Below are 14,697 nucleotides of genomic sequence, written 5' to 3'. Positions count from 1 at the left end.
AGAACCTCAGCTTATAAAAGAGGCCTTACATAAGCAGTGACTGGTAAGTATACACCTTGAAACTCCCTTACCTGACCCAGAAGCCCACCCACTTCTATGCAGGTGAGCTGACTGGGGGAAAGGGTAGAGACCCAGTGGGGGAGGGCAGAGCTGACCCGGCAGTCTGATCACTTCCTTGGATGGGGGAGGTTGTGGGGAAAACCAGGCACAACAGAGGCAGCAGCTGCAGCCATCACAGCTCCACCACTTCTCACCCTGGGGGCAGGGGCTGGACCATGCTTTTAGGTCCCCTGGTTCCAACAGAGTTCTCTACTGACCTTTTACTTTTTCTTTGGCGTTTATGGGTTGAAAAGTCTGGAAACTGCCACAGCTGCTGGTGATTCATTCTCCTGAAGTTTGCTCTGGCCACTTCTGGTCAAGGCTGCCCTGGGGCCAGAACTGTGTGGCTCACCAGGACTGCCCTTGGCTCCCAGAGCACTGCTACAGATCCTTCCTGTCAGCCTGCCAGGCTGCCTTCAGTGGGAGATTTGTTTCTCTCTGTCACTGTGGGTTTCATAGCTCTAAAATTTGTTTAGAGTCATATTTTATAGGTATTGGAGATGATTGTGGTGGGAGCTCACAGAATTTCCTGCTTCTACTCTGCCATCTTGGCTCTGACCCCTAATGTGCTTCATTCTTGACTCAAAGACAGTCATACCTCATAAAATTGAGAACTGATTTTGACTAATGCCACCAGAGTTGTTAACTGACTTTCCTGTTTCAGAGTCCTTTTAAAGGAAGTTATATAGGAGGGCCATCACATATCAATACTAGAAACTTTGGATGTATTCAGAAAAAATAACGAGTCTTTTACTGGCTGCATTTTGTTTTTTAGAAATCTTTCATGGTAATAGAATCTACAAACAACACAGACAGAACACAAGAGAAAGATTTTCCTACATTTTACAAAAACACAAGTATAGACAAAATGATAAGACAGACACACAGACAGAATATAAAGAAGAAACCCCTTTTAGGGGGAAGTGGGCAGAATCACATAAAGTTGCCCAGCAAAACCAAAAGTTCATCTAATCAGAATAAGATTTTTCAGTGACTAGTTTTAATTTCTTTAATTTGTAATAATAAGAGCCTTTTCACCAGTTAATTACCAGTTACATTTCTTACAAATTTATTTCATAAGTCAGATAATTCAACTTATAGGAATAAGTCAGAGTAATGACCCCAAACTCCTTCTTGATTTTAAAAGGGAATTGATGTATTGGGGCTATGGCCTCAAGGGCCTCTCCCTTTCCTTCCTCATCCTCAGAGTGAGGAGGGTGAATCTTTCCAAGGGAAAGGTGGATAAATCTTTTCTGGGAGAAGTGACTTGATCCTACATCAATTCAAATCCCTGATTTACCATTTTAATTGAGCAGTACAATTCTGATTATCATTCTGAAAGGTGCAAATTCTCTCTTTTGCCCTATCCCTATTCTTTTAAATTCTATTAAAGGTTTCCTTAAAAGGAATCCAAGTTACAAGTAGCTTCTTATTTGGTCATTTCAAGTAGCTATTTATTAAAAGTATCCCACTTAAGCTATTTTTCTTGCTGGCTTCATCAAAACATTTCTTTTTTTTAAATTTTTTAAAAATTAATTTGTTTGTTTACTTTTAGTTTACAGGATTCAATTCCACAATTCCTTGAGTTTCACATTTTGTCCCCCTCCCTCACCTCCCCCCTTGGCGGCATATAGTCAAGTATAGGATCTGTAAATACTTTCACATTATACATTAGTCAGGTTATAAAGACGGATTGTATCAGATAGGATCAAAACATTTCTTATTGTAATTTTTTATCTCCTTCAAAAGAACCCCATGTTGGCCAGCAATGATGGAGGTTGTCTTGCATCAATTTCTGCCAATTAGTTAAATGCCCATAGGTTTTGAGTCCATAATGTAGAAACATACAGTCAGCCACTGTCCCCTTAGCAGAGTAGCTTCAGCATATTGGGAAGTTTGGTTAACCATGGGAACTTGGCCAAGATCTTATTTTATTCTGGAAGTTATTTTTCCTTCTTTTTTGCCAAGTAATGTGGAGTATCTGAAATAAAAACTGGGGCTTTTAAAAATTAGTTCCTGACTAAACTGTAAAACCTGGGACACATCAGTTGCAACCTACAGGTTTTTACTAGTCCCTACCTATGGGGTTTTCACTGGTTTCCAGGCAGTGGGGTGCCTGCCCTGTGGTACCCACACTGGAATCACCACCCTGTGGACATAAACCTCTGAGACTTTTCAGCCTCACTCATTGATCAACATTACCCCTGCCAGGCTTTTACCCACACTGGCACCCTTGGCAAATCCACACCCCTTTTCATTCTAACAAAAGAACTCCATCAAAACAGATGGGAGTTTCAGGATTCAAGCAGGCTGGACATCAAAAGGGAAGAGCTGGTACCAAAGTGCCTGGATCACTCCCCTCAGTGGTCTCAGAGAAGCCCCTCACCATGAAAAATCCCACTTCTGACACCAGAAATATCAACCAGGTAAAGCCCACCCCTCAAAATGCAGAGGAATCCAAGCTGGGTTGAAAGCAGAAAAGTTTTATTAGGAGGAAAATCAGACACTAGAGTAGAGACCCCCCAGTACAAGGTACAAAGCACATTCATTTATACTTGAAAACCATAAAGGCGAGGTTCATGAAGGAATTGGGACAAAAATGGACAATCTTTCCCAAGAACAAGTAGACATAGAAGCAAGATGTTTTACAGAAACAGTTGACTGCCAAGCTGGACCAGTTTGGGGTGGCATACCTCATCAAGGTCAGAGACTTGAGACAGAAACATAATATAATAGTGAAGTTCAACTAGCTACATACCTGGTAGAGTGCTTTCTCTGCTAAAAGTACATATGACTTGCCCCAATAATTATGTCATTCTTCAAAGAGAAGTGTCAAAAGCCATTGAGATTTTGAACTTTATTTTGATCAATAAGGAGGAACTGAAATAGTGAAACAGAAATAATGGGAGAAAGTGCGGTTCAAGTTAAATACCTTCTAGATGGCTCAGCCTAATGCATCAGTAATGCTGAGGCACAGCGTGGCTTTGTTGGGGTCATCTCCCACTCCTGTACACCCTTGTGACAAACCAGAAACTTCAACTATAAATAGCATGGTCATTTCCTATGTCACTAGACAGTATATAAATCTGTAACTAGGTGGACCAACACAGAATGAATAAGAATATCCATTTCATAGAAGCACAAAATAAATAAAACCATCCGTTTTTCCATTAATAAGTTAGAACTGTTAATCATTACCATTTCTTTTGCAAGGACAGGGGTTTCTACCCTCAGTGTAATCATGGAAGGCCTTGACAAATTGTCAAAATTTAAAGGTGGTCACACACAATGACAGTTTTAATGTGGAAATGAGTAAAATTATTCTGATCAGATGAACTTTTGGTTTTGCTGGGCAACTTTAAGTGATGATTTCTACATACCTTCCCCTAGAAGGAGTTTCTTCTTTATGTTCTGTCTGTGTGTCTGTCTTATTGTTTTGTCTATACTTGTGTTTTTGTGAAATGTAGGAAAATCTTTGTCTTGTGTCATGTTTGTGGTGTTTGTAGATTCTGTTACCTTGAAAGATTTCTGAAAAAAGAAAATGCAGTCAGCCAGAAAAACTCCTAAGGGCTGGAGGCAAAGAGTTTAGAACAGTGGAAAAGATCAATGAACTTTCATACCTGAAGTAATTGTACCAGTAAAGAGGACTAACTCCCACTTTAGGCTTTCTTAGGGAGATTAGGTTATGAGAAAAGAGTAAAAGAAAAGAAAAACCCGCAAGACACTTTTTTCCCCCTGTCATTTCAGCATAGACTATTTTGGGATTTTGGAAATAAAATCAGATAATCAAAGATTATAGAATTGTCAAAAAACATTTTAGCAGATTTGGGAAGTTTGGAGATTAATCATTAAGGAGTTTGAAGAGTTATCATTTTTAAGATTACAGGGGAGAACTTCTGAGACTTTGGGTAATTCCAGGAACCATCTCCCTTCTGAAATATCTTAGTAAGTTTTGGAGTACCACTCTGTAGAATTTAAGGAAAAATAAGGATTAAATTTTATAAAAGTTATACATAGATGGCACTCAGGAAGGCAGTTAGTTTAGAAGTGATCCCAGAATGAAGAAAGAAAAAAAAATTGGTAAAGTGTTTGCACTTTATAGTAACCTCTTGTTAACCCTTCCTTGACCATGAAAAGAGAAAGGGTTGTTTAAACCAAAGATATCCTGTGACCCTCCCTTTCTCCTTCCCCCCAGTTCAGATATCCTCTCCCTCTCTCTTATGCTGTTAACCACTTTCATCTCAGATCAGTTTGCCAAATAAAGGTGTTGAAAAAAATGCTGGAAAAAATGTAGGGAAATTTGAATTACATTCCAGTTGCAGAAATTTATTAATTGTGTAATCTTAAACAAGTTATCTTATATCTGTTTGCCTCAGTTTTCTGATCTGTAAAAAGAAAAGTAATAATGGTACCCACCTCCCTAGGTTGTCATGAGCATCAAAATAATATAATAATTGTAAAGTGCTCAACACAGTGACTGACATATGTTAAGCACTATACTATTATCATTTCTTCTATTGAATGCAATTGTTCCATATCTGATAACTCTATAGTGGGCTTAAAATGCCAAAAGTAATGAGATTGATGACTTTTACATGGCATAATTTGGAAATGTGTTCAACTGAATTGATGTCATTTGACTGCTAATAAGTTTTTTTTCATGTTTAAAAAACATATTGTTTATGTTATTGCTGTATTTCTATATCCTCTTATATTGTGAAATCCAAGAGACCATTGTAACAAAAATGCTGTTAGACAAAACAACTTCTTTTTAATCTGCATGCTATTGGATTATGAATTGATCTTTTAAAAGGATGTGATAAAAATGGATATTTGAAAACTGTTCAATATTTAATGAAATATTTTAATAAAACAGGCAATAATAATAATAAATTTACTTTAATAGCAAATTTTCATTTGAAAATCCTGGCTGTTGTGAAAGAGTAATTTAAAGATGTAGCTTCAACATATTAAAAATAAGTAAACTATTAGGTATTTGCTGTATGTCTGAAGACTATAGTTAGTTTTAATTTATAAATAAAGGATAAATGAAATGTTAACTGTTAGTGAAACATCAGAAAAGATATTTAAGCTTCAAGTTGTGGTTAGTGAAATTTTGCTATTTAAGCTAAAAATTCTTTTACTATGGTTTTGAGCTTTGATTATAGGGACAGTTGTCTGAATTATCATGAAGCCAATAGTAGAAAATGGCATGTGCTGTAGTCTGGGAACTGCTAACAGTGGATGTCTGTGTCTGGGAAAAGTTTTGGGGACACCTTGGTGCAGCCTAAAGTAAGATCCTCTTGACTTTATTTCTCCATTGTGCTATTTTTTTTCTGAAAATGAATTGCCCTGCTTAGTTAATCTTGATTCTTACTTTTGATACTCTGTGACTACATGATTGGCAGTCAGATATGACTCATGCCTAGAATCAAATAGAGTTAAGGGAGTTTTTCCCTTTTTGTGATAAATGACATTCTTAAAACTATGCCCCTCCTTTTCCTTTTATAGTAAATTTCTACAATCAAGAAGTTTTGTAGGTACAAATTTAAATCTATTAAATAATAGACTGTTGCTGGAACATCTAAGTTACTATGATAGGATACAAGTATGAATATCTTATAATTTTAATCTTTATTTGTGGTAAAATTTTAATATAGGGATAATATCCTCCTAAGGGGGGGGATGATTAAACAAAGTAATAAGGCAAAGATGCAATGCAAAAGTTTTCTAATTAAATGGTATTGTAAAATTTGAGAAAGCAACAGGATTAGACTGTTTTCTTTAGGAAGTACATGCACGTAAATGATTGGCTTCCAGATTTATCTATCATGAAAATTCAGGCCTTGAGCATGTTTTAGTAATAAGTTTTCAAAATTGAATTAAGGATTTTACAAATACAATTGCATTGATAATGGTAAAGAAAGTGAAATTATTTTCCCATTTTTTAGTGTCTCTCTGATAATTTTAAAAGGCAGAAGTACAGGTCATAACTGAGTTTCCTAAGGAAAAAAGCACCAGGAACAGGCAGATTTACAAGTGAATTCTATCAAACATTCAAAGATCAACTATTTCCAACATTAATTAAATTATTTAGAATAATAGTCAAAAAAAAAGGGATGCTACCAAACTCCTTTTATAAACAGATGTAATACTCATGCCTGAAACCAGGAAGAGTAAAAACAAAGAAAGAAAATTATAGACCAATTTTATTATTGAATGTGGGTGCAAAAATCCTAAATAAAATACTTGCTAAAAGATTACAACAATATAATACAAAGATATTCATTATGACCAAGTGGGATTTATACCAGGAATGCAGGGATGGATAAGGAAAACTACTAAAATAATTGATTATATCAATAATAAAAGAAAAAATTATATGATTATATATATAAATAGATGTGAAAAAACTTTTGATAAAGAGTGACAGTTATTTCTATTAAAAACAATTTGTAGGTTAAGATGGCTTTTTCCTTAAATTGATAAAAATTATTTATCAAAGACCATCAGCAAGCATTATTTGTAACGAGGATAAGCTAGAAGTAAGGTCAGTTGTGAAACAAGGATTCCCACTGTCATAAATATTATTCAATATTGTAATGGAAATCCTAGCAATAGCAATAAGAGAAGATAAAGAAACAGAAGGAATCAGCATAGGAAATGAGATAATAAAACTAGCTCTTTTTGCAGATGATATGATGAAATATTTGGAAAATTCCAAAGACTCAACTAAAAAGTTAGTTGAAACAATCATTTTTTGCAGGATAGAAAATAAATCCAAATAAATCATCAGCATTCCTGTATATCACAAACGAAACCCTGAAAGAAGAGATAGTAAGAGACACTCCACTTAAAATAACTCTAGGCAGTATAAAACACCTGGAAGTTCACCTGCCAAAACAAAGACAGGATCTATATCAGATTTAAATAATTGGAGAAATCTAAATTGTTCATGGGTAGGCAGGGCCAATATAATAAAAATGAAGAAAAAAAGTCAAGAGGATGAAAGAAACTAATAAAAAATGTAATGAAAGAAGGTTTAGCAGTATTAGATCTTAAACTATATTATAATGCAGTAATTATCAAAACTATCTGGTACTGGCCAAGAAATACAAACGTGGTTCATAAATTCTTTTAAAAAAAGATTATTATATCAAGTATAGGATTTAGGTAAGGATAGAAACAGCAAATGGTATATAAACTGAAATTCTCTTTAGTTTCAAGATTGGAGAACCAAATTTAAATGATTGTATTAAGTCCAATTACTAGCAGAATTATCTTGCAACTTCTAGATTTGGAACTAAGGAGCAGTGCCCCCTTCAGAGCTATCCTGCAGATAAAGCCTATGGTCTAAGAGAAGATGTCTAGGGACCTGATAACTACATAAGACATCTGGGACTCAGAATGTGCTCATTAAGTGGATACTTGATGGGTTAGTAGGATACAAAGAAGACTTGATTTTAGTTTATATTGGTGATAATTATTGTATTGTTTTGGTCTTTCATTTCATGATGTTTTAAGTTTTCTTGGTTACCTTGGTAATGGTATCTCCCTTTTTGAAACTAGCCAATTGTGAGCCCTCTAACTAGTTTGATCTGTAACCTGACATTAATATAATGACAATTTAATTATGATTATGAATTTATGAAAAACCTTATAGATTTCACTTATACATAAATGATCCATGTAAGAAGTGGGATGCCTGTTTCCTCAGAAAGCAAAAAGGGAAAATTGAGTGAATTAAGGGGATTAGGACAGAAAGTAGTTTATTGTGGGATTGAGTAAATCACAGTAACTCCATTTTGTGAGTCAATCCTGGAACTAACTTAATATATATTCAATTAAGGGTCTAGTCTAACTTCTGTTTTGTGAGAAAACTTTATTCAATTGTGAGAATTGGTAGAAAACTTTATTACATTGTTTTAATGGAATCCTGCATGGCTGGGAAACTGGACCAACTCTATGTGCTGTTTAGAGACCATTAACCAAGGACCTATATTATATTGACAAGAAACTCAGTCAGATCCAAAGATTGATACAAGGAGTTTTCTCACATTTGTATATCTCAAGCAATTTCTATGTCTTATATGAAAACTTGCCTCACACTGATCAATTGGTTATTGTTTCCATGTTACAGATATTTGGGGAGTGGGATACCTCCTTTCCTGAATTCAGGAAATTGTACCTGTTCACTCTCCCCCTCAATCTGAGGGTCCCTACTAGGTTCTTCTGAGTACTCCCAAAGCTGCCAAATTTAAGGGAATGGACTCCCGGATCATCTGAAGGATCCAGTCCCCAAGTAGACAACCAAATGTGGTGAGGGCTTCAAGGTCCACTTCAAGTGCCCTGAGATGATATCTCAAAGAGACTGCTCCCCCAACCCCCTGGACATGGATTGAGCAAATGGCACCTCTGACCACCAAACAATCACTTTGGGTTTTCTTTTGTCAGTGGACTCTGAACATTTGTTATGGCTTCTTTTTATTTTTCTTTTATTTTCCTTTCTGCTTTCCCAATTGCTAAGGGAGGGGAAGTAACCCAAAACCCCCTCAAGAGTCTGCTTCAAACCCTAGGAAAATTGGCAACCTCACATCTTGTTAGATCGGTGCAAGGGGAAACCACACAAGGTAGCAAAGATCGTGCCTCCTTGGTCAACTGTGGAATGAGTGGCCACCTTGACTGAAAGGGCAGTAATATGGAAGTATCCCTGAGATTAATATGTCTGTTTTATATGAGTTACCTTACCAGGTAGATGCACTGGACACAGAGTAAGCCCGTTTGCTGAAAGGAGCCGATCAGAAGCCTGCAGTGAGACAAAGTCTTGCTCACTTCCAGATGCCTTTGCTGGTGTTGGCTGGCTGACCTTGCTGAGCTATGCCACCCCAAACTGATCCAGCCTTGCAGTCAACTGTTCCTGTAAAACAGCTTGCTTCTATATCCACCTGTTCTTGGGAAAGATTGTCCATTTTTTCCCCCAACCCCTTCCTGAACCTCCCCTTTGTGGTTTTCAAGTATAAATCTCCCCTGCCTCTCCTGAACTGTGGGCTCTTTTGTATCTTATACTGGGGGTCTCAGCACTAGTGTCTGATTTTCCTCCTAATAAAAAATTTTCTGCTTTCAGCCCAGATTGGACTCCTTTGCATTTTGAGGGCTAGGCTTCACCTGGTTGACAATATACACTACAAAATTATTTAGGTCATTCTGATCTGGGTTAAAAGAATTCATCAGAGGAGTATATCTTTTTCATACACACAGGTATTCTTTTTGTTAAAAGTGTAAGCCTCAGAGGGATCTTTTCCATGGCAGCAAGAATACAGGATAAAGGTTGCTAGCCTCACTTCTATTTGTTTCCTTTAATGTTTTTAAGTACCTCTTTGAGATTCATCAAAGCTTCATGGTCTTTTACTTTGCCTAGGTACTAGTTGATGGGGCATGATGGGAATTGGATGTGCCAATGGAAAGGATTTATCCTAGCCTCAAAAAGACAAAAGGGGAAGTTCAGGCTATGTGTGTGTGGGTGGCACATGAAGAACTGAATTCCTGAACTTTCTATAAAATTTCCATTCCCAATATACTGGTAACAATTAGAAATTCAGACTATTACAAATCAAAGATAACTAGCAAGAAACATTTAAATAAATGAATAATATGGCACAGCATAAGTATTCAAAATAAATACAAGAACATCCAAATAAAATATATGAACAACTCAGCTTTTGGAGCAAATAAATGAGGGGGTATTTACTTTCTTTTTACCAATGAATTAACTTGGTTTTTAAATATAGCAAGCTCAACTACTTTAGGTCATTAGTATAGCAATTTATTTTCTTCCAGGCATTTTTAATCTCTTGCTCTCAGTTGCTTTCCATCTGCCTGCAAGGCTGTTTGAATCTCCCCAATTCTTAAAAAAAGCCTTCCTTTGATTCTTCTATACCATCTGTCTACCATCCCATCCCTTCCCTTCCCTTCACTGCTAGACTTCTTGAAAAAGCTGTCCATAACAAATGGTTTTACTTCATCACCACCTACTCTCTCCTTAACCCTAGGAATCTGGCTTCCTACATTACCACTCTATTGAAATTACTCTCAAAGGTTTCCAGTAATTCCTGATTCATGTTTTAGTGGCCTTTTTCTCATTTCTTAGCTTTCTTGATATCCCTGCAACTTCTGACACAGTAAGAAATTTCTTATTAAAATATATTCTTTCTTCTTTTGATTTCAAGGACACAATATGCTCCTGGTTCTCCTTCCTGCTCTTGAACAGGTTTCTTTGTTTTCTTCACTAGCTGGCTGTCCTTTTCTATACTCCTTAACGTGGGTGAATCTCATGGTTTTGCTTTGATCCTATTCTCTTCAGTCTCTACAACCTCTCCCTTGGAAATTTCATGTATTTCCATAACTTCAACTGCTGCTATTATACAGTGAATCTGTATCTCTCACCCTGTCTTCTGTTTTTAGTTTCAGACCTGCATATTTCAACTGCCTATAGGGCATTTTCACATGGATGTCCTGCTAGTACCTCAAAAGCTTCAGTTTTCTTATTTCTAAAATAAGGTGGTTGTACTATGGCCTCTACTCATCAAAGGTCCTTTCAGTTCTAAATATTACTATCTTCCTCCATATTCTGCATTTCTTCTTGATTTGACCATTTCTGTTAGACACCAGAAATTCACTGTCTGAAACAATATTGTTATCTTTCACTCTTCCTTCTTCCATACCAGGTACCTCATCAGTTATTCAATTAGTCAAATTCTACTTCAACATCTCATTTATGATTTCCTCTTATTTCTACTGTCACCCCACTATGGGTCCTTATGACTAAACCCAAGACTGTTTTAATAGTCTCTTTTGGCCTATAATCTTTCCACCATCTAATCCATACTTCATATTACTGTCAGAAAAACTTTTATTCTGTTCCGGTCAATCTTCTGTTAAAAAATTTCACTAGCTCAGTATTATTGCCTAAGTGTCCGAATGATGTATGATTAGATTACTGGTCTTGAACTCAGAAGACTTGGGTTTAAATTCTGGCTCCCATATTTAGTAGATGTGTGACTATGGGTAGATAAATTAAACTGGACAAGCCTCCATTTCATTATCTGTAAAACTTGAAACAAGATTTCAACTACCAACCTCATGGGGCCATTATTAAAGAAAGTACTTTGAAAACCTTAAGGATCTGCATACAGTTTTTGTTATTACTAAGCAAAATTCAGCTCAAGGCCATCCACAATCAGATGTCATTCTAACTTCTCAGCCTTTACTCATATAACTCCTATTCATAGAGTCTGTTATCCAAACCCAATTATTCTGTGCTTCAAACACCCCTTGTCTCAGTACTTTGAGTTCATTCTATTTCTTACCTGCAGAACATCTTCTTTCCTTATTTTTGTCTGTTGAACTCTTACCCATCTTTTAAAGTTCAACTTCAATTACACCTTCTCCATGAAATATTGGTAATGTTAATTGTGTTCTAGTGGCCTATTCTAGTCTCATGTGGGTATCTGTTGATCTTGTTCATTAATGCAAGATACTTCAATCTATAAGATACTGAACAAAAACTCTGTTTATTGCTCTGTTGATCTTGTTCATTAATGCAAGACACCTCAATCTATAAGATACTGAACAAAAACTCTGTTTATTGCATCTATATAGGTAGCATACTATAAAGCTAGTCTGGAGACTAGCTTGGGGGAATTAAGAATCAAGTCAGAAGTTCTGGGCACGAACAAACTAAATGACACTTTTTAAAAACATCATTTGCTAACTTGCATTCATTAAGCCATGAAGCCCCTTATCCAAATTACCAGTGGGCTTTAGTGGGCCATCTGTGTGGAGGAAGAAGCCGCTGGCCATTGGACTCTGGGAAATTTTCATAAAATATTTCACAAACCTCAAACAAGGTCTTGAAAATAGGCCCTTATAGATAGAGGAGTATACAATATGTTTGTAAAATTAGTCATTGGATGAATCAGATTTGTTCTTTTTCCTTTTCTTCCTCCATCCTTTGCGAACTCTAATGCTTAAAGATCCCAAGGCAGATAGACCTGGGTGCATTATATTATAATGTAATATAATTTATAATATAAATTTTTATTCTCTTAAGACTATAAACTACAGAGAAGTTGCTGATCTTCGTTAACAGAGGAACTTCCCCCTGGGAGTCCCCTAAACTGAAGAAATCATGGATGTGATTTTTAAAAAAAAAGTACCAGGAACTGTACGAGGAGCTGTGGCTACAAAGATAAAAATGAAAAAAGTCATTCCTTCAAGGTGCTTACTGTGGGGAAATAAGTAAATAGTAAATTTAAGGTAATTTGGGTACACTTCTGCTGAACTCTGAATGAAGCTAGCCAGGTATTCTAAGAAGTGAAGATAAGGATGGAGGACATATGGAAGACAGCCATTGTTTTTGTACTCACTTGGCTGCTGAATGGGTATATGGGGTTAGGAAGAGAAAAGAGTTAAAGATGACTCCAAGGCTTTGAACCTGAGTAAAAGAGGTCATCATAGACAGAAATCAACAAGGAAGAAGCTTTGACATATATCCAAAGAGGGCAAACAAAACAAACTGAAAAGCAACAGACTGACAGGAAGAGAGAACTGTAGAAAAATCCCAAAGAATGTGTCAGATACTATAGAGAAGGCAAGAAAGATGACCGAGAAAAGGCCTTTGGATGTGGCAATCAGTTAATCACATATAATTTTGGAGACAGCAGTTCCAGTTAAGTAATCTCTTCAGATTACATGAGGTCAAGAGGAAGGAGAAAGTGGAAGCAATGAACACAGATGGCTTTTCAAAAAGTTTGGCTGTGAAATGGAGATGTTTAAAGTAAGGTCAAATGATTTTTTTTAAGGACTAGGGAGACATGTAGGTATAGCAGGGAAGCAGAGGGGGAGAAACTGAAAACTGGGAAGGGAGGATGACGTTGGAGGCAATCTGCTGGGGGGGGGGCGGAATGGGATTTAGGGTACAAGTGGCAGGATGAGCGTTGGAGACATTGGCTATCTATCTCTTTGTCAGAAGAGAACGGGAGATGATGTCAAGAATAAAGAAGAGGGAGCTCCAAGTGAACGCCTTTGGTTTTCTCTGTAAAGTGTAACGATCTGCTGAGACGGTCGGGGGGGAGTGAGAGGCAGCGGGACAGGCTGAGGTTTCCAACAGTCTCCCAAATTGGGTGTGTCAGCCAACTCGACAAGTCCGACTTCCTTAGTTCTGCAGCAAGTGAGTAAGAAGGGGATATTGGCTTGAAAGATCGGCAAACCCTAAGTCTCGCAAGAAGGTGAGAAATGTGATGGCTGAACTACAGGTAACAGACCAGTAAGAAAGAAGAGTGACGTCAGAGCCTAAGAGCACTGAGGGCGGAGGGTAAGGAAGGTTCTCCCAAGGTTGAGAGGGGGCGGCCCATCCTTAGGTGGAGATGCAGCGGTAGGGGTCACAGTCAGCTCGGACTTTCTGACCGGGAGGCTCGGGGACGTTGGTCAGAATGAAGGATGAAGGCACCGGATGGCCTCTGGTCCCGTTCACTGCACACCCGCGGCTGACTCATTCCCGCTGCCCTTTTCTGATGTCTGGCCTCTGCCCACGCTGCTGGTCCGGGCTTCTTCCAAGCGCCTCGGCGTAACCGGGCCCTTCTCTGCCGGGCGCGTTTTCCGGGCTTCCCCAGCGGCCAGCGCCGCCCCTCTCACAGCGGGCCCTCGCCGGCTGCCTCGTTTTCTCCCCGCTTCCCGGAGGGCACAAGCTGAGCTTTCATTGTTCTTCGTCCGCTCGGCTCCGCGCTGGGGAGCGCAGCGTTAAGCTCCAAGTTTACAAATGCTCTTTGATTGATAGGCCGGAGCTTGAAGCCCCCCGGGGGGCGTTTATCCGAGGACAAGGGCCCTTTAATTTCTCGGGCCCTGGGGAAGTTGAGTCCCAAAGCAGCCGAAGCTCCCTGGGGAAAGCGCCGCAGGGAAGCCCGGAGCATCCCGCCCCAAGGCTCCCCAGTCCTAGACAGCGGAAGTCCCGCCCGAGGGCCCGCCTCTCATTCAGCCCCAGGTCCGCCCTTCCGCTTTCAGTATCCTCCGGAATCCAGTCAGAAGGACCGAGAGCGCCTTCCCACAACAAAGATGGCAGCAGCGGCCTCCTCTGCCCACGGTCTCAGCCCTTGAGAGGCTCGCTGGAGCTTCAGAGAAACACCGGAAAGGGGAGGGGGCGGGGTTTAGGGGAGGAAGGAAGTCCTCTTCCGCTCCATTTCTATGGCAACCCGGCTGGGTCCCGCAGCCGTCGATCAGACCCGGACTGTGTCTCTGGGCGTGGGGAAGCTGTGTGTATTTTTTTTTTACCCCCTTCTTTTGCGACAGTCGCGGTGAGGCAGTGGAGGCCGCTGTCAGCTGATCTACTGCGGCGGCGGCAGCGGCGGCGGCCACGGCCACAAGCCTCTTCTAGCCGGCTGGGCGCTTGAGGACCTCGGCGGGGCAGGAGCCAGAGCCCTCCGGCCCCGCCCGAGCATCTTTCAGCCCCGGCGCCGTCTAGCCTCTCCATCTCCCCGGGGGCATCGGCGGCGGGGCGGCGGGAACCGAGAGTTCGGAAGGTAAAAGAGCTTCGGGGTGTTTCCA

At 39.1% G+C, this 14,697-nt stretch overlaps 1 protein-coding gene across 3 annotated transcripts in view; it reads left to right on the top strand.

Annotated features, from left to right (window-relative positions):
- Nucleotides 1-14,369: 14,369 nt before the first annotated feature.
- The window catches only part of LOC138171962 (WD repeat-containing protein 7), a 492,039-nt gene continuing 491,711 nt past the window's right edge, over nucleotides 14,370-14,697 (top strand). The window contains exon 1 of one of the 3 annotated variants that reach the window (XM_069101570.1): nucleotides 14,370-14,672. The gene's annotated coding sequence lies outside the window, so the exon portion shown is untranslated. The remainder of the gene's footprint in view (nucleotides 14,673-14,697) is intronic. The other 2 variants (XM_069101552.1, XM_069101560.1) reach the window with 2 other exon arrangements.

This window comes from Petaurus breviceps, unplaced genomic scaffold (genome assembly GCF_028583685.1).
Source record: "Petaurus breviceps papuanus isolate PSGF00001 unplaced genomic scaffold, PetGlider_PUasm1.0 128, whole genome shotgun sequence".
NCBI lineage: Eukaryota > Metazoa > Chordata > Mammalia > Diprotodontia > Petauridae > Petaurus > Petaurus breviceps.
The sequence above is the reverse complement of the archived record's forward strand: the minus strand, read 5'-3'. Positions and strand labels throughout refer to the sequence as shown.